This window comes from Protopterus annectens, chromosome 5.part0, assembly GCF_019279795.1.
Source record: "Protopterus annectens isolate FY-2018-M chromosome 5.part0, PAN1.0, whole genome shotgun sequence".
NCBI lineage: Eukaryota > Metazoa > Chordata > Ceratodontiformes > Protopteridae > Protopterus > Protopterus annectens.
In genome coordinates this window covers 961,827,306-961,852,251 of record NC_056735.1, presented here as the reverse complement: position 1 = coordinate 961,852,251, position 24,946 = coordinate 961,827,306, and positions in this window count along the sequence as shown.

The following is a 24,946-nucleotide window of genomic DNA, read 5'->3' as shown; positions in this document are numbered from 1 at the left end:
GAACTAGCACAGATGGCAGGTGGAATGTATCAGAATCAGCCAATTACACATGCAGCAGCCCAGCACACTAATATAAACTATGCAAACACCCTACAGACTGTTTTTTCTCATAAAATCTACACCACCAGTGTATACAGAAGGGAGATTTTTAACTTGAAAAATAACTAAATATGTTAGAGGCTGCTGCTGCTCCTTTACTCCATCAATATGTGCTAGAGACTGAGGGTAGTGAGGAGGAGAATGCTGACAACCGACCCACAGTGATGAGGAGGAGAAGAGTGTACAGACCCAGGGTAACCTACCAGGCCCTACATGAGCTGGAGATAGTAGAGCGCTATAGGGAGACAGGGACATTTTACAGCAAATCATTGAGCTGTGCCAGCCATGCCTTATACACAGAACTAATAGAGGTGAACCCATCCCAGTGGATATCAAGGTATGTCTAGGCTTAAGAATACTAGGCACAGGTACCTTCCAAAGACCAACTGGGGATATTATGGGGGTCTCACAGGCATCAGTATCCAGGATACTCCACCAGTTCCTGGATGCCATGATACAACATGCCAATGAGCACATATATTTCCCCACCGCCCATGAGGCACTGACCACACGTATGCGTCTCTTCCACCGTATAACAGAATACCCTGAGGTAGTTGGTGCTATAGACTGCACACACATCCACATCAATGCACCACCCAGTGAGCAGGACAGGGTCTACATAAACTGCAAGGGCTTCCCCTCCATCAACTGCCAGGTTGTGTGGCATGCCCAGGGCATTATCATGAATGTGTGTGCTGGCAGCACTGGAAGCTATTACGACTCCCACATCTGGCATTGCTCACAGCTGTATCAGGCATTTCCCAGGGGGGTACATCCCATATGGCCATCTAGTAGGGGATGCTGGCTATGCACTGGAGCCGTGGTTGATGACACCCATCAAAAATGCACACACACCTGAACAAGAACACCATAATGAGGCACATGCACAAACCAGGATCATTAAAGAGCATATGTTTGGGATGCTTAAGTCACGGTTACACTGCCTTGACATACCTGGTTGAGCCTAGCAGTACTCTTCAGCTACATGTACACAAATGTTCATAGTATGTGCCATGCTACACAATATTATCCTGCAGAAACAACTGCATCAGGAACAGCATGGGTCAAGGCCACACAGCCCCCCACCATTGCCAAGGCCAGCACAAGTACAGAGGGACTCGGAGGAGGAACATACTGAGCCTGCCCCTGTAGGCAGAAGGAGGCATGCACAGTATGCCCAGGCCTTGGCAAAGAGGCAACGCATAGCACACACACTGACACTGTAGGGACCCAGGGACTGATACCTCTCTCCAACTCACACATACAGTAAAAGGGATACCAAACATGACACTACCTGAGCTTTATGATGTACAGGGAGTGTACTATGTGCATCCAACATAGTCAGCCCTCCAGCACTGTCCTCAATACTGGCCCAACAACAAGGAAAGTCACTCTTTCTATCATTTCCTGAATGGAGTAGTATGTTCTCATACTTGTATGTATAATATGGATGCAAGCATGCAAGGGAATTGGGTGACTGAATGGGATAGCAGCAGACAGCTATATGGGACAGCAGGAAATTCATAACAAATACTGGTGTCAACATACTAGGTGGCACTACACAAGGTGACAACCCCCAATGCAGTACATGTGATGGCCCAAAGAACTGTGGGTGTCAATAGGTCACACATATGGATGTCAATGAGGGTCACATATCCACTACCAGCCTCACTCAGCAGGACAGGTGTAGATGACCATGAAGAAAGGCAGGGCTAAGGCCCCCAAATGATGGCAATGGTGAACAGCCCCCCACCAGACCTACACAGACATACTACAACAGGTCTGGCAGTTGCATTCTAGTTCTGAAGGGTAAGAAGACTGAAACTGAAATATATGCCATTTAGATCTAACATGTGTACTCTACTGATATGCATCCTGTCTGCATGATAGTTCACAATACAATATGAAATGGAAGCCAACAGAGTAACCAAAATACCAGTACAGTCATTTCAAATGTTAAAGTCTGCAGGTGTGCACCCCCCACAATCCCGTGTAGAAATGCAGTAACAGATGGCCTGCAGCACTCTCAAATGGCCTACAGTCCTCTGGGAAAAGCCCATGCCTCACCCATAGTGCCAATGTACGGAATATCAGGGGGTCCCAACTAACAACCTAACACAGTAAACAGAAAACAAATGCAAGGCCATGTTGACAAATGCCAGTAGCATGCCTCCCCATGTCCTACTGCAAGGACTGTGGATCAAGCCTTAAATATTACTGGGATAAAGGCCCAACTATAGGGATACCTCTGAGATATTGATTACATAATGTTAGGTGGAGGAGAGAATAAAAGAGGGGGGGTCTAGAAACATGGGTGTCATGGAGTGTGTGAAGTCTGAAACTCTAATGTCCACCATACTACTCCTGATTGCAAACCCATGAATGAATAGTAACAAAACTACTTGTAAACCACAGTGGGAAGGTAAACTCACCAGATATATGAGTCCTGCCTCTGGATAACCTGGGTGTATCTGTACAGCTGAGAGGTATGCCCCCAGCAGGATATGGCCATTCTGTAAAGCTGAGAAAAGCACAAGGCGGATAACCCCAGACAGCATACTAACACAGTGCTGCATCATTTACACAGAACCAGCAGTCTATTATCTGTAGCTACTCCTCCACAATGGCAGGTGTGTGCCAGAATGTGTAGTCTATATGCCTCAGAATATTGGTCTCAGCTTCATTCATCTTGTATTTCCCAGTAAATAACTGTGAGCAAAGAATGATAACTGTCAGTAGTTGATGACATGACACATCACAGTGTAAAACAGTACATATATTAGAAGATCTATGCTACAACCAAACATGTCACACAAGCAGCACAGACAGCAATAGTTACAGTATCCCCTGTATATTAAGCCCATTGTGTCTTCATATTGGCAACCTATCTACAGATATCCTGCAGAAACAGTTTGCTAGGTGTAGTTGTAGCACATAAAACCCTGAAATGGAGTCCAACCCTCCCTGGAATGGATGCACACACTCAGTATAGAAGGTCATACTGGACATGCTCCTACACTTAGAGAAATGAAGCCCAGGTTTCACAGCACATTGGACTACAGATATTGGTTATTCGCAGCTGTCTGTGCACACACATCAAATTGTACACCATTGATACTTCACACACACACACTGGTGTGTGTGTGTTTCTAGATGAATGTGGTTGGGGACATTCACACCAATAGCCTACCTTACCCCTCCTTCAGCACTGCCTCTGATGACACTCACCATCAAAGATACCTTTGGACAGCTCTCCAGCATATAAGCTCTGTGGGGACTTGCAATAACTGTGTAATGCTACAGTGTAGCAAACTATGTAGGTAGGCATTCCAATCCTGATCCTGGCGACTGTGTAAATGTGAGTGTTTGTGTGAGAGAGTGTGTGTATCCTTGTAGAGACCTGATTTTGTGGTCATTCACACTTACAACACTTCCTTTACCCCTCCTTTAGCATTGCTGCTGATGTCACTCACCTACAAAGATACCTTTGCACTGCTCTCCAGCAGGTAAGCTCCATGGTGCATGTGATATATGTGGAACAATGTAATAGCAATAACTACATAGGTAGGGGGTTGAATCTCATCCCTGGCAAGTGTTTGTGTGTGTACATATATATGCCCATACACCAAAGATTTTGGCCCCATTTACACCCAGTACACATCTCAGTGCCTGACTTTAGCAGTCCTGCAGATATCATCCACCTTAGAAGAACCTGTTGGCAACCCTAAACCATGTAAGGTCAGTGGTGCATGTGGTAAATGTGTAACGTAATGGTCTGAAAAGATAGTTAGATAGAGGTTTGAACCTCACCCCTAGCAAAAGTAAATGTGTATATAGAGTAAAATATTTTTTGGAATCTTTCACCCACTACATCACCCAATGCCAGTATTTACAAGGGCTGATGATCTTCCTCAACATAGAAATACCTTGGGACAACATCCATCCTATAAGCTCTGTGGCATGTGTGATAAAGGCAGTACAGCAATACATAGCTTGGTAGGGGGTTGAAACTTAGTACTGGCAAGTGTGTGTGCGTGATCAGTATCCTGTGTGGGGGTCGGTGTGATTGTGTAATAACAAGCTTCATTGGGGTGGGTTTTGCTGAATTATTATGTTGAGAACCTAGTATATGTCACAATGTCCACATTACAAGGCCAACAGTTGTCAAACACCCACAATCCACAGCATGTCTAGTGCCATGTACAATGACTATGTGACAGCATGGATTAGTAAACAATATAGGCAACCCTTCTAATACTCAGAGACCACTCTCCACCCACGAATCATACACAAACACACTTGGCTAGGCAACAACTATTATATCAGTAGTTCTCCTGTATATTGCCTCACAGATAGTACCTACAGTGTGACTGCAGTGGACTACATGCCTGTTGACCACAACAGTGCCACTGACATCAGAAAGTACTTTGATGTGTTACATCTCCTGACTGTGTGTTATCCAGCAAGTAAAAGGCATGGCACCCTGTTCCATCCCCTCAGTAGCCTAATCAATGTGTACAATGGCCCTGTTGCCATGTTTCCCACTGGACACCTGCAACAACTGCAGAGTCTTCAAATGTACCTCACAAAGGGAATATTATGCCTTATACACAGGCCCTGTATGGACAGACACCACTAACTCCACTAAATACCCGTATCATACTGTCAATGTAGGTGCAATCACTACCTCAGTTACATAACCAGGTCTCACCAAATGAGGTCAGAAATGTTACATCAGAAGATACCAATCTGTCCCCACAACATGCTCCAGAGACCTCAAGCACACGTCCACACGTCAAAGAACATGCATGTGGGACATGTGCACGACCCAGACACTGTCCATGTTTTGGAATATAGATCACATACATGGGAAGCAGTGCACATCACTGGCCACTCACAATGGAAACCTGGATGAGTGGATGGGGAATACAATACCCACCTGTGGGTCCACTCCAGTGACTATACTCCTGAGCCACACTGGGGACTATTGTCATGTGGCCTGATGCCAGAATATTCCCTTGGGCTAGCCTTGTAGAGCCTTCAGGCCCATTCACCTACTACACACCTATGAAGCAATGAACCTATGGATCTCAGTACTGGCAACTGTGCGTGTGTGTGTGTGTGTGTGTGTGTGTGTGTGTGTGTGTGTGTGTGTGTGTGTGTGTGTGTGTGTGTGTGTGTGTGTGTGTGCTCAGTGTGTGTGTGCATGAATAATAATCCTAGTGTGTTTGGTTGATGAATATCCCCTGTGGCTCTGGTTATTAGGAATCAGAGGTGTGTCCAAACCAGAACATGTACCATTCTCCATTCTACAACAGATGTACATCAACATATACCTATGTACAACCCTCAGCCCTATAATATGTGAGGCATATGCAATCACTGTGTTACAGACCGGGGATTACCATGCACATACTGTACCCTGCCTATGACATGGTGGATGTGTCACCACACTGCCATACCCTGTGGCCTTGCTGCAGGACCACATCCTGGTGACACACAGATGCCTAGAATGGAAATGGGATACAGCATGTGAGAACGCATTCACTCAGCACTTCACTTGTGGGGGGAGAGAGGGGTAAAGCTGGCACTGAATGTGTTGCCAAGACTATGGCCAATAGCTGTTGTCTCAGGATAGGTATTAGCTTTGTGCAGTAACTCACAGCAGTTGTGTTTAATGCTGTGGAGATTGTTGATGTAACTATCAAAGGCTGTAGTGACTGTCAACAGTGTCTGCTGCATCTCTGCTGCCATAGATGCCTGTCGGGATTCCATGAGGGATCCAAAGTTGTGTTTGAGGCTAATAAGGGAGTTCAACAGTCATGGGACACCACCTTTCACTGCAACAGTGTCCTCCTTCTGATGTACACTTCAGTAATGGCAGGGGACCATCACACTGCCTCCCAGTGTTTGGAGGACAGTGTCTGGGTGTTGTTGGCTCTGGCTAGTACCATGCATTAATGTACCTGTTTGTACAGTGCTTATGTGTATGATTCCACAGTCATGCAGCTACATCCCATTGCCATTGGTGCAGTGAAGGCATCAACCCTTGTTTTCATGGTTGCAAAGTCAGTTTCGCAGAGGCTTTGCCAGGTGGTTATCTTTGTGGGGGGTGTGGCTGACATGTTAAGTTCCATGTTAATTACAGCCTGTGTGAATATCACCATGCAGGGACTGACATCTGGGGATGAGCAATGGTCCCATATTTAAGTGGTCAACACAGGCCAAGGTTGTTGCATCCTCTACCAGGTGTCAATATGAGCTGGTCTAGGGCAATGGAAAGGATGAATCACAGAAGTGTTGGGCCACTGTACTGGCGTTTGGCTACATTCTCCAGGTGATGGAGGGGTAGTTGAAGTCTCATACTATATCAGTGTTGCATTGGACCATCATAGATGGCAGGGTGTTGAGGAATGTGAATTGACAGTCTAGGGACATAGATTCTGACCCATAGCAGGCTATGGTCTATATTGCACTATTACCCCAGGGCAGTTGTACCGGAAGTATCTCCAGTGCATTATGATGGGATACTAGTCTGGAGGTGTTCCTATCCATAATGAATATGGAGACAACACCACCTGTGGAGGTGTGGTTTGGTCCATGTTTGGGGCCTGACAGCTGTGGAATGCATCATAGCCTGATACTGCAGGTCTCCTGTCTGCTGCTGTGAACCACCTCTCCATTACAGCAGACATGTGTCCTCCATTCCAACGACTTCTATGAGTGACTGCATCCTGACAGTTAGATATCCATTGTTGAGCAGCATGACCTTCAGACTGCATACATGTGTAGCTGTTATGGTGGTAATAACAATAGGAACACTGCCTAATAAGGTGCCATAGGGGTGGCAAGACACTTAGCTAGTACTTTGCAACCCAGCAGTGACAGATGTAGGATATCCATGGTTTCTTCAATCATGCGATCCCAAGCAGAGAGGTTCTGGATCCCCTGTGAATGACATGTAACATATAAGCCAATGTTGCAGTCAACCATCAGTTAATAGTACCACAGTATCTTTCTGGGAGACAGTGGCACACTGCCCAGGGCTATTGTCACACCTGCCTGGACCACATAATCAGAGAGTTCAACCATGTCTCCTGTCATGTAGTCCAGGGAGGTGTGTCCCAAGTCATTCAAACCTACATGGATACAGAGTGATACCCGTAGTTGTTGTGGAGTGACATGACTGGCTGTGTCATGTGTTAGATGCTGGCATGTGATTGATATTTGGCTGTTACCTGCTCCATATTCAACTTAGTGAGTGGGGTGCGTGTGCCTCAGTATTGAGTTACCCACGTTCAGTGTGTTGTGCAAGGTGGTTAGCCTTAGGGTCTTAAGTTGGGGGCACACTGTGTAGGTTAAATATGTGTCCCTTGGCATGTGCCATGTCGCGGTCTCTGAGTGGGTGTCTGCCTTGCTGGTCTGTGCTGATTGGATAGATGTCCAGTGAGTGCCTCTAGGAAGGTGGGTGTGTGGCTTTTCACTGTATGTCATGGCTGTCAAAGTGGCTGTCATGGTGATCTACATGTTCCACATGGTGTGGTGCAGGTGTTGACCTTATCCTCTTGACCTGCTAGTCCAGTCTTTGCTGGGGAGTGCATATGTCCACATTGGGTGATATATGGGTAACCCTCACAGGTGAGTGTTTGGAGTTTAGAGGGGAGGGTTGTCTGTGTATATGCAGCAGTTGCAACAGTGCCTCAGAATGGACAAGTGCACCAGGTTAATGGGTGAAAGCACAGATAACTGCCCTTCAAACATGCTAGGAGAGGTCGACATAACTAGTAAGTACTGGGGTGACATCTGTGATGAATGAGTACTGCTGAAGGCTCACATGTCCGCACTTCTTGATACAATAACCTGGTGAAGTGCCAAGCCATAATGCTAGTTGAAGTGCAAGACAGACAAAACTAGCATGATTGTACGTGTGCAACAGAAGGTGCATAATGTATGGGTGGAACAGAAGACAGACTGTCTGCCGCCTGTAATACTTTACCACAGCTGTGCAGTTATCAGCAGCTTTTGCCATGTGAAAGTTCAGTAAGGTCTGTAGCTATATTATAGCCAAATAGGCCACAGTGAGTGTACTGACACATATGGCGGCATGAGTTATCATACCTGACTGAAACATCATGCTGATAGGATGTCTGCCACCCTCACAGGTGGCCTGTCTTGTAGGTGCAATGCATGAGTACAAATGCTTGCTTTTTTACAAGTGAACTGTACCTGTTATGGGTCACATTAAAGGCTGGAAGAGGTGTGGACTGTCATATTGTGGTCCTATTTAGTATGTAAGAGAAAAATCTTACATCTTAAAAGGGTGTGTACACATTTTATATCTACTGTATACCAGTAATGTGTCACTCATGACCTTACCTTAGATCGTTTGTCCAGCAAATTTGTTGGCCTCTGTCCAGAAGTCTTGGCACTGATAAGCTGTGAGGTATGTTACAGGAATGTTGAATTCATGTCAGATAGGCCCCAGTGGTGACCACTGCGATGCAATACAGTTAACCCCAGAACAAGTGAACATGAATAACAAACACTATAGCTATTACATAAAGCAATATAGCTATTACTGATGGTTGTGTGCATGATAAATTGCATGGGCTTCACATGCCTGGGGTATTGCCAGGCATCAACAAAACAATGTAATACTCACCAGCTTCAGGCTGCTGTCCCATATGCAGACCAGAGGGTCCTAGGTAGTTGTGAGAGGGAGTTATTGTCAGCAGATGCACATGTGGCCTCGGTATAGGATGGATGCAACATGTCTGCACATCTACAGTGCTAACCTCAATAATACACAATGTCCTGTCCTCACCATAGATGTGCACCTCTGTGCAATAGAAAACCCCATCCACAACTGAAACCAGACCTGACACATGCATGTAGATACAATACAGATGCATGTATGTCTGATACATTAGTGTATTAATCCCCACTGGGCCTTTACCTGCATGGCCCTCATCCAGTGTGTGTGTGCAACCCACCTTCACAATGCTTCTCTCAGCTCAGCATCATGGCTTGTGCATTCAGCATGTGACCCAAGTGTGGTGAGGAGCTCCACAGTGGGTGTCAGTGGGGGCTCAATGGCTGGGCCCCCACCTGTGGCTAGCCATTCCCTCGCTACAGCAGCAGCCCATTAATGGACATGGCATTTGAGATCGGTGGCCTGATGCTGCACATACACATAAGGTCTGCTGTGCAGTCCAGCATCATTTACCCTGTGGATCACACTGTTCCATAAGGCAGTCCTCTCCCACACATCTTCTGCTTTCCATCCACATGACAGGGCATAATGTCCAATCACATTTTGGGTGATGATGTCTGTTTCCCCATCAGAGAATGCTGGTATGTGAGCAAGCACTCTGCATGTTAGCTGGAAGACATAAACAGAAAAAGGTCACAGAACCTCATACGGTTGTCAAAATGCACATCAACAGTAGATATTACTTGCAAATAATCCAGACTACACCAAAACCCTCCAAGCTATCATGGCTATAGCAGCTTGCATTACACGCCTGTCCCTGAGCTATCTTATTCCCCCCAATGTTGGACACTTAATTTCATAATCCTGTATTCTCCATTCATTTCTGCATGGAGGGTTGACAGTGGTTATCTCCCATGTGGATGGTGTGTGTATGGTGGCAGGTCTGTGTTTGACTGTGGTGTGTGGTAGAGCTCTGAGCACATGTCTGAGTTCATGTAGGAGGCAGATAGCGATGTTATTATGCCCCATGGAGATATACTGTTGTTGCCATCAGTGGGCAATATGTACATGCTACAAAAAAGAAAAAAGTGTCAAAATGCTGAGTAATCCACAAACTGGTAAGAAGGAGAACAAAAGAAAATAACTGTTTATTCACAGACTAAGCTCTTTCACCCTATGTCTATAGGGCATCATAAGGGTGAATTAACACAAAATAACTACATTTATACAGCTCTAAATTACAACACACCCACTACTAATTATAAAATGCTGTGCCAATTAATTCTAAAAGAAATAAAAAAGTAAGAAGGAAAGTGCACTTTATAATCATTCAGTGAAATGTGAGTGTTTCAATAAATTCTTGTTTTTTATTATTGACAGAATTGTTGACCATTTTAGATAGGGTGATGTTAACCTATACCTAGAGAATTTGGAATTAGAATGGCAATTGAGGACAAATGCCACTTATCTCCAGGTATTAATGATAATATATCATTAAGTTCTGTACTGAAGTTAAGAGCATTGCAGGTTTAAGGTGACCACTAGAAATAATGTCTCTTTTATAATAACACCCCCCCTTTTTTTGTAATGTCACATATGCAGGTTTAAAATACATATATGTTTCTTTGGTACACTTCTGTTAGTCAAGTTTTTTAACTTAACTTGTTTATTTATAGCAGAATTTGTACATATTTATGTATATTTATATTAATTTGTGCATGGTTATATATATTTTTATTTTGTCATCCAGTTATTTAATATTATAGTACATTTATTAATGTGGTGGAATCCGGGTGGTAAGTCCTCCGTTGCTGGAATAAAGATAAATGAACCAAGGAAATAAGCAATAGCAACAGACAGAGCCAGGCATATACAAGTTCCCATTTCAAGCGAGAACTCACAAAGTAAAACTATTGGAAATAAAGTTCAGATTGTAGGCAAAATGCAGGCACAAAAAATCCAACTGGATACAAAACCATATAAAACTCCTTTATTGTAGTCGACAAGAGGTAAGCGCTTTCACTATTCAGCTTCATCAGACCATAAAACAACTACTGACACAGCCACTATTTAAACCCAGCATAAATTGAACAACACCCAATGATTAAATCACATCAATCAAACAATTAATTATACAACAAAGCAATTAAGAACTATATTAAAAATGCAGTATATATATATATATATATATATATATATATATATATATATATATATATATATATATATGTACATCTCTATGTCAAATGCACAGAGGAGACTAGAAAATAATAAAGCACATAAAAGTTATATATAAAAAAAGACATAAAAATAAAAATGCAAATGTGTCTAACTAAACAAATCTGATAAACAGATAAAGGACATGAGGCTGCTCACTTATGTAGCCTCCTTTTCCTAAAGACAGGCTTAATGGAGGCCCTTTCATTCAACCCCCTGCCCCTATCAGCATGGAGCATGATGATGAGTTTTACATTATGAGTTCTCACTTGAAATTGGAACTTGTATATGCCTGGCTCTGTCCGTTGCTAGTGCTTATTTCCTTGGTTCATTTACATTTATTAATGTGTTTGATTGTTTTTAACTATATTTCTTTAAGAATTAATTGGCACAGCATTTTATTATTAGTAGTGTGTGTGTTGTATTTTAGAGTTGTATAAATGTAGAGTTTTTTTGCATTAATTCACTCTGATGATGCCCTATGGACATAGGGTGAAAGTGCTTAGTCTGTGAATAAACAGTTCTTTTCTTTTGTTCTCCTTCCTACCAGTTTGTGGATTACTCAGTTCTTTGGCACTTTTTTTCTTTTTTGTTTTATGTGTACATGCTCCTTTGAGCAAGTTTGCTTTATTTAATATGTACATGCTCACCATTGCTGAGGGGAGGAGTATGGTTGATGTGCATATCTCCCTGTACAACTGGGGTGGACAGGGTGGCAATGTTCCCACCTAACATGTGTGATGCAGGTTGCCTATATCCATTGCATGTGTGTATGTGATGTTCTTTACCACTAGTACAGGGTGAATTGTGTTGTTTCATCTGAGACTTACAACATATGTGGAGACACAGTTGCAGTTGTCCTTGGTGGTGTGGATATGTCCGATTCATGGTCATAGTCAGGCTTAAAGGACGTGACATGTGAACTTACATGCTTGCTCAGATATAGGAGGACTTGCTTTAAAGTTGTTGCCTGCACCTATGTGGCCCTGTATAGCCAATGTAGCAACCTATTATGTGGTTTGTGTATTGCTGCTGTCCACCAAAGGGGATTACTCTACCTTGGTGAAGGCTGGATATACAGATCAGGTGCTGCTGTGTCCATATAGATACCGTGGATATAAAGGGTACACACCCCTGATAAACTGCCTGGTATTTGTGCAATTGAAACATGACACCAAAATAACTCATTTCATAACAATTTCTACTTGTAGTGTGACCTATAGCCTGTACAATTCAATTGAAAACATAACAATCTGGTCTGTGAAAACATATGGAAATAATACTCAATACAATAAGCCAGTTGAATGAGTGTGCACACCCTTAAACTGATATGATGTGTTATCACCTCTTGAGATGGTTACAACATTCATTCATCTTGGTCTGGACTCTAACATCATGGCACATCTTCACTTGGCAATAGTTGGTCATCTTCTTAGAAACATATTTGATTGTATTTCAATGTAACTGTACAGGATAGGGGCTTATAAAGATGAGAAACATTATGAAATGATCTTCTGTGGTCTGATTGTCATACAGCTCATATACCTGGCAGTCTAACAGGGGTGTGTACACTTGTGATATCCAGTGTATATAGGTGTGGATATAGCTGGTAGTGGCAGGCATGGACAGAGGGTTATAACACAGGTGGACACTTCTCTGATTAATAGTTGAATATCATGCTTACTTTAGTACCCATATCAGTGTCAGGGCACTGCAACAACCAGTAGCTGTACACATTTCTGTCTGTTGTATGCACTTTCACTGATATTACACATGTGCACCATGCACAACCTATGCACATGAATACTTGAAACCCATGTGATTTAGTTTTGTGCCTTCCAGATGAACATAAGCATACATACATGTGCTCAGAGGATACCTGGTATACATTTCTGTTATATGTTAGTATGGCACACTGTAGTTACAGTGTTGCCACTCAATCATACTTCTCATCCTGTTACAGCAGTACGTCTGGACAATGGCACACATAAATGGGTGTCAAAGAGCACATCAGTAATAACACTGTATTACTATAGCTGCATCATACATTAGTATGTTGATTGCACAGTATGGTTTGACATCACTGTGATAACCTGGAAGATGTCCAACAGTCATGAGTAGGTGATTATGTTGCAATGCCATTGCTCACAGACCTGCCAATGGTTTGGTTGACATAACATAGGTATATGTGTATATGACTACAGATATCACTCACAAATGTGCTTATTATTTAGCAGAACACTGTACAGTTGAATGTTATTAATTCAGTATATCACATGCAGTTCAACACACATGTCTGCAACAGTACTCTACTATGCACATGCCCTCTATAGGTGTCTTAGCTTTACAAGGCAAACGTGTCATACTCATAATCACAGGTAACATAGATATGGAAAACATCCCATTAACTGGCCTAGCAGTGGCACCATCAAAACTGTTTGACAGACACCCCTACAGTTGTCATATATGAGCTATACTTTCCCAGGTGAGTCAGGCACCTGAGCTGTGATCCCACCTTACAACCTCTCAGAGCATCACATCTGGACATTGCCTAAAATGATGGGGGGATAAATAGGGACAGACTTTAAATATACCCATTACAAACATAGGAAGTTCATAGAATGATACATTTAGCATATAGTAAATATTCTTAAGGATGTGAAGTCGTAAACTCAAGTGTTTGTCATTACCTGATTACGTCAATCTTCAGCTATTTGCCAGAAAGGTACAGATCTCAGGAGGAACAGACAAAAATACATGATGGTAATATATGGACATTCTGTGAAGATCTTTACAGTTCAGAGGTATGTGCTATCTCCTACTGCAGAGAGAGCCATATGTTATGGCCATAGAAGTTGTTTAGAAGGAAATTAGTACAGCATATCTTTTTGGGACATATATTCCTCCGAATCATATTTCCCATTATTACAGACTAAGTACTACATTCAATTACTTGCTTACATGTTCCACTTACCTTTAGTCTTTCTTCTCTTGTCCACTTTATGTTTCATTTGTTATCTCTCTATCTCTCTCTCTTTCTGTGCACTACAGGGATAGAGCTGGTTTGAATAGGTGGCAGCATGGCTTTTGTAGGTGATGCTCATGACCAGGTGATGGCCTGTACACCTATTGGGGTTCTCACTTGCTAATTGCATGCAGAGCAGCTGTGTAGTTCTTCCAATAGCCAATGGCATGGCAACACACTCCTATAAATGTGTACTCCGTGTGGCCATTGGCCCTTTCCCTTACTTGTGAGGAAGACATCCTGGAGTTGTGTGAGCTACTACATCTTACAACAAGACTTGTGGAGACAAGCCAACTAAATGGTGGGGAAGGTTCAAGACTTAGGAGCAGAATGTTTGCACTGCTGTTATATGTTTGAAATACTGCTAGTTTAACAGGATTTGTCTGCACATGCTACTTCTGCATGGGTTTCAGTTTGACAAAGTTCTGTCTCTGCATAGCTCTCAACTGTAGGGCCATCCACATAATGGCCACAGGTTAACCTGTTATGTATGGGCTGTTCCCTAGACAGGTGTTGTCCTTGGCAAATCAGTAGCATACTCTGGTGATTGCATTATGTAGATGGTAATATCCATTTGTTTTTCTGACTTTATATCCCTCAGAAAAGATATGTTACAACAAACCCTGTAACACCAGCAACTTTCTCAGTGTATAACAGCAATATTTCATGTACAGCCATGTATTTGGGCTTCTCTCCACCAATTATGTCAGGCTTTGTCCAGATGTCATAGAGTAGTAGATGGATAGGTATACTGGTCTATCATTATTTAGTGCTGCAATTCCTGCTGAGGGAAATGGCAGAGAAACATGTAGAAGTTTGTACATTCAAGAGGATGGTGTATAGAGAATGCCCTTACATGGCCTTGTAAAAGATTCTATGTGGGGGACAGTAACACATGCTTTAAAACTAGGCTGTTAGAACATGTCAGATGTATTACTGATAAAATATGTCAGTTTGATAGCTGTACATTTAAATAAATTGCACCATGGGGACAGTAGTGGGTCTCAAGGTACTGTTTCTGAAAAAGTTGTTCCTCAGTGTGATGAAACATTCATAAAAGGACAATTGTTATGCACAGACTCAATTTATTAATATTAACTGTGATACTTTATCCAGTAGGGGGTTAAAGGATGACAGTAATTGGAGGCTGTGTATTCAATTATGTAATTAGGTGCTAATTGCTTCTTGTGTTTAAGGCATGTATTTCTGGTAATGTTTACTCCTTGAAGGCTTTGGCCAAGACATCAGAATATAATAAATAATTGTTAATTACTGGCTGGATGTATTTTTCATTGCTGTGTTCAGACATTTTATTTATTTTGCTAAGAGGTTCGTGTATGTCTGGCCATTGTGTATGGCCTATCATGATTTCATAGTGGTGTACTGTTATTTATTTGGACTGTGGGGGTGTGTGAGTGCCATGGCTGTTTTTGCATCCAGCTGTATATGCTGCCCCAGTTGTGGGTGGTCTATCAGCAGCATATGTCTGTTCGGGCATTTAGGGACATGTATATATATATATATATATATATATATATATATATATATATATATATATATATATATATATATATATATATATATATATATATACCAGTGCACAAATCTGCTTAGCATTTATTTTAAGCAATGCTGAAACTTGCTAAGCATGGCTTAGCCCTAGTAACCAGTGATCATATTCCAGTTTGATAAAGTTGCAGGGTAATGACATCTTTAATAAGTGTATTTAATTTCCTGTACATAACATGTTTCTATGTGCTATCATTACAGTAGCAAGGGGTATGAGTATACTGTATGGAACACCTGGGTATACATGGGTAGTACCACAATCTTTTCTCTTTGGATTTGTTTCATACATGGGTAGTATTCCAGGTTATATGCATTCACACTTGCATGGTACACCAGCTATAGTGCACTGGCTGACAGAAATAGTTTAACAAATATGGTATCATTACATTAGTACTTTTAACGGTGTTTTTTTCAAGTAAGAAGAGATTGCAGATTGTAGTACTGAAACCATACACCCCTGCATGCAAAGTTGGACTCTGAGTACTGAGCATCTTGTTCTTGGTGTTTGAGCTGTATGTTTATATGTATCTCCTATTGGATATTGATCTGATAAGTTGATATTAACTGTAGACTACTATGTTATATGGACATGTCACTGAGAACTGCTGTCATGTAGTAATGGCATACCTTTCAGTTTCAGACGTGTATCTTTCAAAACTTTCATCCTAATGCATAACCTGTTGGCTATCTACTTTCTGTCTGTCCTCTGTATAAATGTGCAGATGTCAGGTATTGCTATGGCCATACCACTATGTAGGTTCCCACATTGTATTGTGCTGTGTGCCTGGACACTGCTGATTGTTCCGACATATGACATTCCTTAATGTGGGCCTTGTCCCATTTCCTTGCCTACGCGAGGGACATTACGAGGTGGTGGCCTACAGATTCACATACAGTGGGTGGCAATACATCACAGGACAGGACATGAGGAGACAGCCAACCAACATGGGGAACATATCCCCTGATTTGTGAACAGATTTTATGTCATCCATGTTGTTATACACATGGTGGATTGATAGATTAACAGGGTTTGTGTGGACATGCATTTAGTGTGTGATGTCACCACTCACAGTGATATGTCTCTGACATACCAGTCCACTGGCACGCTGTCCACAGACTGGCCACATGTCTGCCTGTTATGTTTTGTGTGTTCACCAGACGGTTGGTGTCCTTGGTAAATCAGCTGTGGACTCTGGGGAATGCAGTCAGTAAATAGTCACATCTATTGGTATTACCGACGTCATATTCCTCATAAAGGATGTTACAACAAACCCAGTGACATCTGCAACTGTCTCAATGTATGACAGCCGTATGTCCAATCTATCCCTGTGTTTGTGCCTCTGTGCCCACCTAGTGATATAGGGGTTGATGCCGAGCTTAGTGAGTCGGGAATGTTATCAAAGGCTTTGGCCAGATCAATGTAGGCTGTATGTGTCACCTTGCCTTCATCCACAGCTCAGGTGACTGACGGCAAGAAGCTGACCAGGTTGAATGAGCAGGTATGACCTACCCTTCACAAAGGTAAACTGTGTGGGATTCTGAGTCTGCAATTTCCTATATCCCTGTTAGGTGCATGATGATGCATTCCATAGCTTCACATAACAGAGTTCTCAGTCAGTTGGGGCGGTATTTCCCAGGGTCTGTAGTTACACCTCATTTGTGGAGAGGGGTGACTTTAGCAGTGCACAATTCAGTAGGGACAAAGCCTGAGGTGAGACTGTGCTTGAATAGGAAACAGAAGTAAGGTGCCAGGTCACTCTGTAGTTCATGTGGAACACAGCCAGGGATATTCTCAGGTCCCATAGAAGCTGTATTCTTGGCCTTGGACAGTGGTGTTTTAACCTGTGCGGCAGTAATACTGAGTGCCTGGTGGTGTACTGGTATTGTGATTTGTCCTTGGGGGCGAGTAAGGAGTAATGTTTCTACTCAAGATGCCAGCCAATATATTGGCATTATTTTTTGGCTCAAACTGGGAAGTACCATTGTCTAGTAGCTCGGAGCAATTCTTGATATTGCCATGGAGATTCTTTACATAACTGTATGAGTCCTTGTGTTTGTCTTTACTATATGCTCCAATTCTTTTCTCACAGCTAACTTTGTAGTATTTGATGAGGGATCTCAACTATTCATTGAGGCTGATAAGGGTTTATTTCCTGTCTTGCAACTTCACCTTATTCCTTATCAGTTCCCTCTTTCTGTTGTATAGTTTCTTTATGGCAGAGGACCACCAGATCAGCTTCCTTGTTTTGTAGATGAGGGTCCTGGTTGTATTGGGTAAGGCAGTATCCATGCATTTGTGTATATGTTTATAGTGCATTGTTGTTTGACTTAGCTGCAACTAGTCTCCATTTGCATGGCTGCCATAAGGTTAGCCACCTCTGATTTTATGAGGCCATATTTAGTTTTGGAAAGGCTTTTCATGGTGGTTACCTGTGCAGTGGGGGTAGGAGGGCTATGGATTTCCAAAGGTGATTAATTTGGGATCAGATATAACAAGGGAGGTATTGACTAGTCGTGTAGAGCAACAGTCGCCCATGTTAGGAAGGGCCAGGTCGATGTGATGGGCATGTGCATTGGTACATGAGTAGCTTTCCCACTTAATGGTGGGGTAGTTGATGTCAACCAGTATGATAATGTTAGGTTGGATACTAATATTCTCCAATGTGTTTATAGACATGGATTGTGAGTCTTGGGACATGTATGGGGACCTATAGTAGGCTACATTCTGAACCCCTGTCTTACCCAATGTCAGCTATGCCTGCAGGATCTGTAATGCATAATGTTGGTCTACCACTCAGGAAGTGTGCATCCTCTATAAGTATGAAAATACTACCACCTTTGCAGCTTCAGTCCACGTTCTGCAGCCAAAAGTTGTGGAATTAATTATAGGTTGGTACTGCAGGGCTGCTTCGTGCTGCCTTTAATCAGGTCTCTCTCACAGTACAGATGTAATTGTTCCCCATTTTAAGGAATACTTCCAGTGAGTGAATTTCCAGATTTAGAATTCCAGTGTGCAGCAGCATGATCCTCTGATTGTATATCTTTGTAGCTGTCATATATTTCTGTATATCCATGTATGAGAGCGCTACAGAATCCTGAAAGCCCAAAATCCTGAAGACCAAAATCCTGAGACCAAAATCCTGAAAGTTCAAAATCCTGAAAACTCAAAGTCCTGAAAACTCAAAATCCTGAAAACACACAGGATACCAACACTTATTATATTCCAGCACAAGTACATACAGAAACAAATAAAACAGAAACCATATTACTCTTGTCCAAGTATAAGAAGTGAGAAATCCCTCTGAACCTCCCATGTGGGGAGTTGCCCCCCCCCCACACCCCCTGCTACTTAAATATATCAACTCTGAGATTGCACTTAGTGTACTGAAGTGCAATCTCGGAGTTGTTATATTTAAGTAGCAGGGCTTGTGGGAGTGCAGGGGGAGCTTGCCCCCCTGCATATAGTTTAAGAGTAATATGTTTCTGTATGTACTTGTGCTGGAAAATAGTAAGTGTTGGTATCCTGTGTGTTTTCAGGATTTTGAGTTTTCAAGATTTTGAGTTTTCAGGATTTTGGGCTTTCAAAGCCCAAAATCCTGAAGACCAAAATCCTGAGACCAAAATCTGTGTAAGTATTGCTTAGCGCTGGGCAAACAGGCTTAATCCTGCTTGCTACTGCTTAAAACAGCTTACTCCCACTTAACCCCATGCTAATTTCTTTAAAAGAAAAGAAAAAAAGGGGTGATAACAAAGTGATGAAAAGCGGGCATGCAGAGGGAAAGACAATGGGGAAAGTAGCTAGGGATGTTCAGGACAGGTGTAGGGAAGGTTCATAGATGTTCATTTATTCTACAGCAACAGTTGTGCATATATACTGAATTTGGAGGTATATTTGGACACTCAAACCCTTGAGAGAGGGGTGAGGACAATAATAATGTGTTTTGAAGCCAATTAGACCAGATTACATGTGTCCAGTGGACATGTGTGCAAAATGGACAGCTATGTATGGGGCAAAATTTTTTGGGGGGGAACAGATTGCCCTTTTTTTAAGGTGAAAATGGGATGTTGGGGAAGGATAGTGTGTATATTTGGGGAGGTAGGTTGGGTAGAAAGACAGACAAGACAGCATACAGGGACAGTATATGACACAAGTAGGGTTAAACACCTTGGACAAGGAGGGGTGTTTGGTAATTGAAAGCCCACGAGCCCCCAAATGGAAATAGTGGGACTGAGGTCCCCACCCATGGACAGTCACCACTGCACCTTCACGGTCCCGAAGGTGGCTGTGCTTGGGGCTGAGCAGGAGCAGCAGGCTGACCCTCTAATTGTGCCACGTGGCCCTCAAGCTGGAAGAGGAGATCTCCAAACACCTTTCGGAGTTTGCTATGCACCAGTCCCTGGACCTGGCTTTGGGTGACAGTATCCTGTCTGTGCCCTCTCCCAGGTCAAGGATGAGTCCCATCCCCTGAGGCAGTTCCACCCAAAGGTGGTGCAGGACCAGCAGACAAGGAGGTCCTGGGGTGGGTCCCAGATGTGCTGGGGCCTGGTGCCATGGCCAGAAGAGGTGGGAGAGGTGGGTCGGCTGGGCCAGTCTTCCCAAATGTGCTATGGTGTTGCAGTTTTAGAACATATGTGGGTTATTAATAGTCAACACAATATAGGATTAGTTATAACAGCATGCATAGATATTCTAATTAACCCACAACAAAGATTTGGAACAGCTGCATAGCAAACAGAACACATGCATATATGGAACCACAGTTTCCATTACAACGGTATGCAGGTTACATTGATAGCAACAGGCCACCAATGACAGTATTTCAACATGGAACATTAACAGAAACACATTTCAATATTTGTTGAGCAATAGGACATATGTCCCAAGAGTAGGTTTGATGTAAAACATACCCATTGATTTGTGTGTTTAGATTATTGTTGCAGATATGGTGGAGGGGGTAGATGTTAATTAACAACTTGCATATCCTTGCAGTACTCACAACAATTTTAATGATCATTGCTCTAATCATTACTCTAAAGGTATTATTACAATACCCTATGGCCTTGGTTTGGGCAGTGGTATGTTTGTACACAGTGTATAATTAAACCCTCTTATAGCTACTTTCTACTTCTCTTACCTGGAAGATCTGTGGGGGGAAGGTTTGTTAACACTACCTGCCTGTTTCTACATATATTCACAAAATCCTAGTTGAAATTATGCATATAGCTTACTACCACGCCTGGGATTCAGATCATGGCTGTGTCTGCTAAAAATACAACAATTTGTGTTTCATCAGATTGAGCTATTGAGAAACTGTTGTCTCTTCCTTCAATGTTTTCTGTCTAAGTCTCTCTTGGTTGTACAGTCTGACCTTGTAATTACAACATTCTTATACAGACATTCCTAGACATATTTTTTATGTAGCACAGTGTAGGAAACAGTGGTTAACACAACATTACTATTCAGATATTGGATCTTGGTGAATGCAACATTTCATGCCATACAACACCAGAGTATACACAACCAGTCCATGATTTAGAACTTTATTGCCAGGCAGTTACAGTTTTATTTAAATATGACCTATATGGGACTATTACTGTCATATTGTCTGGTTTATCCAGTACAAACCATATACATTTTTATACTACCAGGTGATATTCTACTCCTTTATAATTATTTGGTATGACTACTACAAGCAGGATTGTTACTCACAGCCTCACGACGCAGCCTTTGTGACCTACTAGTATAGGCTTCCTGGTTAGCAGCCCGCACAGCTGGAGCTGTAATGAAAATAGAGAAACATTTAGGCTTATCTAGCCATCATATACACAGGCTGGACTTTGGTATACAGTTATTGCTATGAATACTTACACACTGCTGGGACATCACCCCTCTGTCTTGCTTCTCAGACCCACTGTCCAAGAGCTCCCTCTTCCTCTGTTTCAGTCAGCATAGTGGTGACGGACCTGCTCACCAGTCCGAGGGATACCAGTGGTACTGGTGAGATCATGGCAAGACTTTCCCAGGCTTCTGCTTTATATTGGGAGCCCTGGTACTGGTCCTGCAGCAGTCCCACATCATGGTTTTTTACAAGGAGTCCTCCTACCATGACTTCGGACTGCTGTATGCCCCAGCGCTGCGCCCGAAAGCACATGCCCTCTCCAACACCTGCCATACTGCCTACAATGGGGAGCTACAACCAGTTATGAGCTGTATTCCCACCTGTGGGGTTTAAAGATGGCCGATTTCCTGCCCTTTGCCGTGATTGGATGGTTTTGAATATGCTGATCTAAGGTAAGCTATGGGCAAACCTGCTTAGTTAAGGTTGGCAGTGCTTAAAGGGGCAGGTTCAACACTGCTTACCAATGGGCAAATCCACTTATCTGGACTACTCATTGCTTAGCATTCATATGTACACAATGCTTATACCCAGTCAGCATAGCTGTACAAGGCTTAGCATTGCTTATATTTAATTTTATTGGACTACCACCTGTATGAGATTGATTCATCAGTCATTACATAATATAAATTTGTTTACTTTCCCTGACATCCCCCAATGTGCTGTAATTACATTTATTCTTGTGTGACTATACTGTATAGGTCACTTGTGTTTATATGGGGGTTTCACTATTTTATTACACTGACACCTCACATCTGGGCCTAATCCATTACTCTGGTTGTGAAATATAAGTTATTTCCTACATGAATATACAAATAAATTAAAATTGTAATGTTTACACATACAAAATGGAAAAGGCTTTGGTGAGGGTCAAACCATGAATGATTACATGCAAGGCATACACACTAACTGCTATACTATTGCACTTATGCTCATGTAGGATGTCTATTGCTATTTAACTTATCATGCTGTTTCAGCTGGGCTAAGCATAGCTAAGCAACAGGCACACCCGTGCAGTTATGCTTAAACTTTATTGCACATGTGAAAAATACATTTATTTGTTGTGTTTTTTACTTCGTACCCTTTAGAATGTCCATGCTAATGCTAAATCTGTTATTCTATCAACTTTCTGGGTTTGTAGGGACAATTGTCCCTTATGGCTTTGTCCAAATTTCTTACTCTTGACAGGTTGGGAGGTGTGCGTTTTATACTTCATACCCTGCCAAAAATTCATGCTAATGCTATACCTGCTATTCTATCAACTTTCTGGGTTTGTAGGGACAATTGTCTCTTATGGCTTTGTCCAGATTTCTTACCCTGATGGATTGGGAGGTGTTACGAGTGATCTCACTCTATTTAAATTGTCATACGGCAATTCTGGTGTGCAGGGGACATGTGTATTGTGAGACCACTGCTCTCAGACAAACCCCCTGCACTCATACACAGAACCATGTCTGTATTACAGCTTGGCATCACTCCTTCATGAATATGTATGGTGCGCTGCCGTGCTGCATGGGAATGGTCCCTTCCATGCAGGAATAAGCTATCCCTGCATTGAAATTTACTGAATCTGGGGGTATATATTTTCTTTGCCACTGCAGATACATTTAATACTGGCATAATTTCAAAGGAAATGTCTGTCAAGATTACTAGTTGGGAAATATGTTGATATAATCCATCATATCTAATATAGCTGTCATGTTACTGCTTTTTTTTGTAAACACAATGTAAAAAATTCATATTTCACCTCATGAATATTTCCTGTTATTATTACTGAGAATAGTTGAGTTTCCAAGAACGACATATTCATATAACAAAATGTGCCAATATTTATTGACTCCCACAGAAAAATATATGTAAACTGTATTCAAACCCTGCATTGTCTTTTTCTGTCTATAAATTCACTGCATTTATACCTTGCGCTACTAAGATAGGTAGCATATAGGTGCATTTTCCTCACTCAGTAGTATCCAGAGTGCTGATGGTCACACACCAGCATCAAGCTTGTTTACACTACAGAAGGCAGCCCAAACTAAATTTTTTATTTTTGCCTTGGGAGGTGACCTGTCATTCATTATTATTGACTGCCTCTGACAGTCACCAGTGTGCAATACCAAGCAGTGCACAAAGGATGAAGCCAAATAAGAAAATGGTTTTGAGTATGTCTTTGTGACGTTCTCTCAACTTTGACTTATAAAATTAAAATATGCACATTATTAATGGTTAAATTCCCAGGAGATGGGTGGATTAGTAATATATTTGCAAGAGTTAAGCTCATAATTTCTGTCAGAACAGCAAAAACATGTTTTCAATACTGCATTTTTTCTGACCTTTACTTGGTGATCATTATTCTTTTCTTATGGCAGCTTCACATAAATCTAATGTTATTTGAATTTCTTTGATGTGTTTCTATTATTTAAGTGTTATGTACTTCATATGAATTATAGACAGATTTTTATTCAGAGGCACAGTTGGATGATTATCATTTAGTAATACAAATATTTAAAGGGGTTCTATACTAAGTCAATGTAATTCTCTAACTTTTTCTGAAGTCTTTTGTCCCGGACACATCCTCAGTAAATGTACCTCAAAGTAGCAGGTGTGAAACACTTAAAGTAAAATTCCACCTTAGAACTCAAAATGCATGATTTTTCATTGTATCATTGTTTTCTGAGTTATTTTAATGCCTCAAAATCACTCAAAGTGCTTGTTTTACAATTTTAATATGTTCTGTCAACATGACAGATGATGGGACCTGCCTTGGTAACGTGATCTTGTTTTCTTGCTTTCATTTCTTCTTCCCAGAATACATTTCAAGTCCATGTTATATGAGTCATGCTAGACATAAGGAAGTGGTGTTTTTTCTCATGCCATTAAGATAGAAGGGCAGGACTGTGAATCGCTGTTATCTAAACACACCTTCTGTAACAGAGGTACTTCTATATTTCCCTGACTGAGCCTCATTTATGTGCCTTTCAGAGCTTGTTCTATGCTATAAATAGCTGTTAGCTATTTTCAGCAAAAGAAAGTAGGTAAATAGCAGGCATTTGTAAATAGATTTTTTTGTAGTTCTAAATGAATTGACAGACCTCCCCCCACACTCTCATGCTGACTCATGAAAACTCTCACTGCAGTAAATGACCTTTGCTGTACATTTACAGGTGACAAGTAGTAGGACTCCAAAGGAAGCCTGTCTGCTATTTCCCAATGCCTTCAGTGGGAAGATTTTTCTCTCTCATGAATGATGCAGAATTAAAATATGATGTACTAGTTCCTTAATTATTGCTGTCATGTTCACCCCTTTTTTTGTATTTCATATTTATTTATACTTTGGTAATCAGGAAAGTGAACTGGTCCCGGTACCCTTTTCAGCCAAAACTTGGGCTTCATTGGCAAAGATAATAACAAGTAATAAACACAATTAGC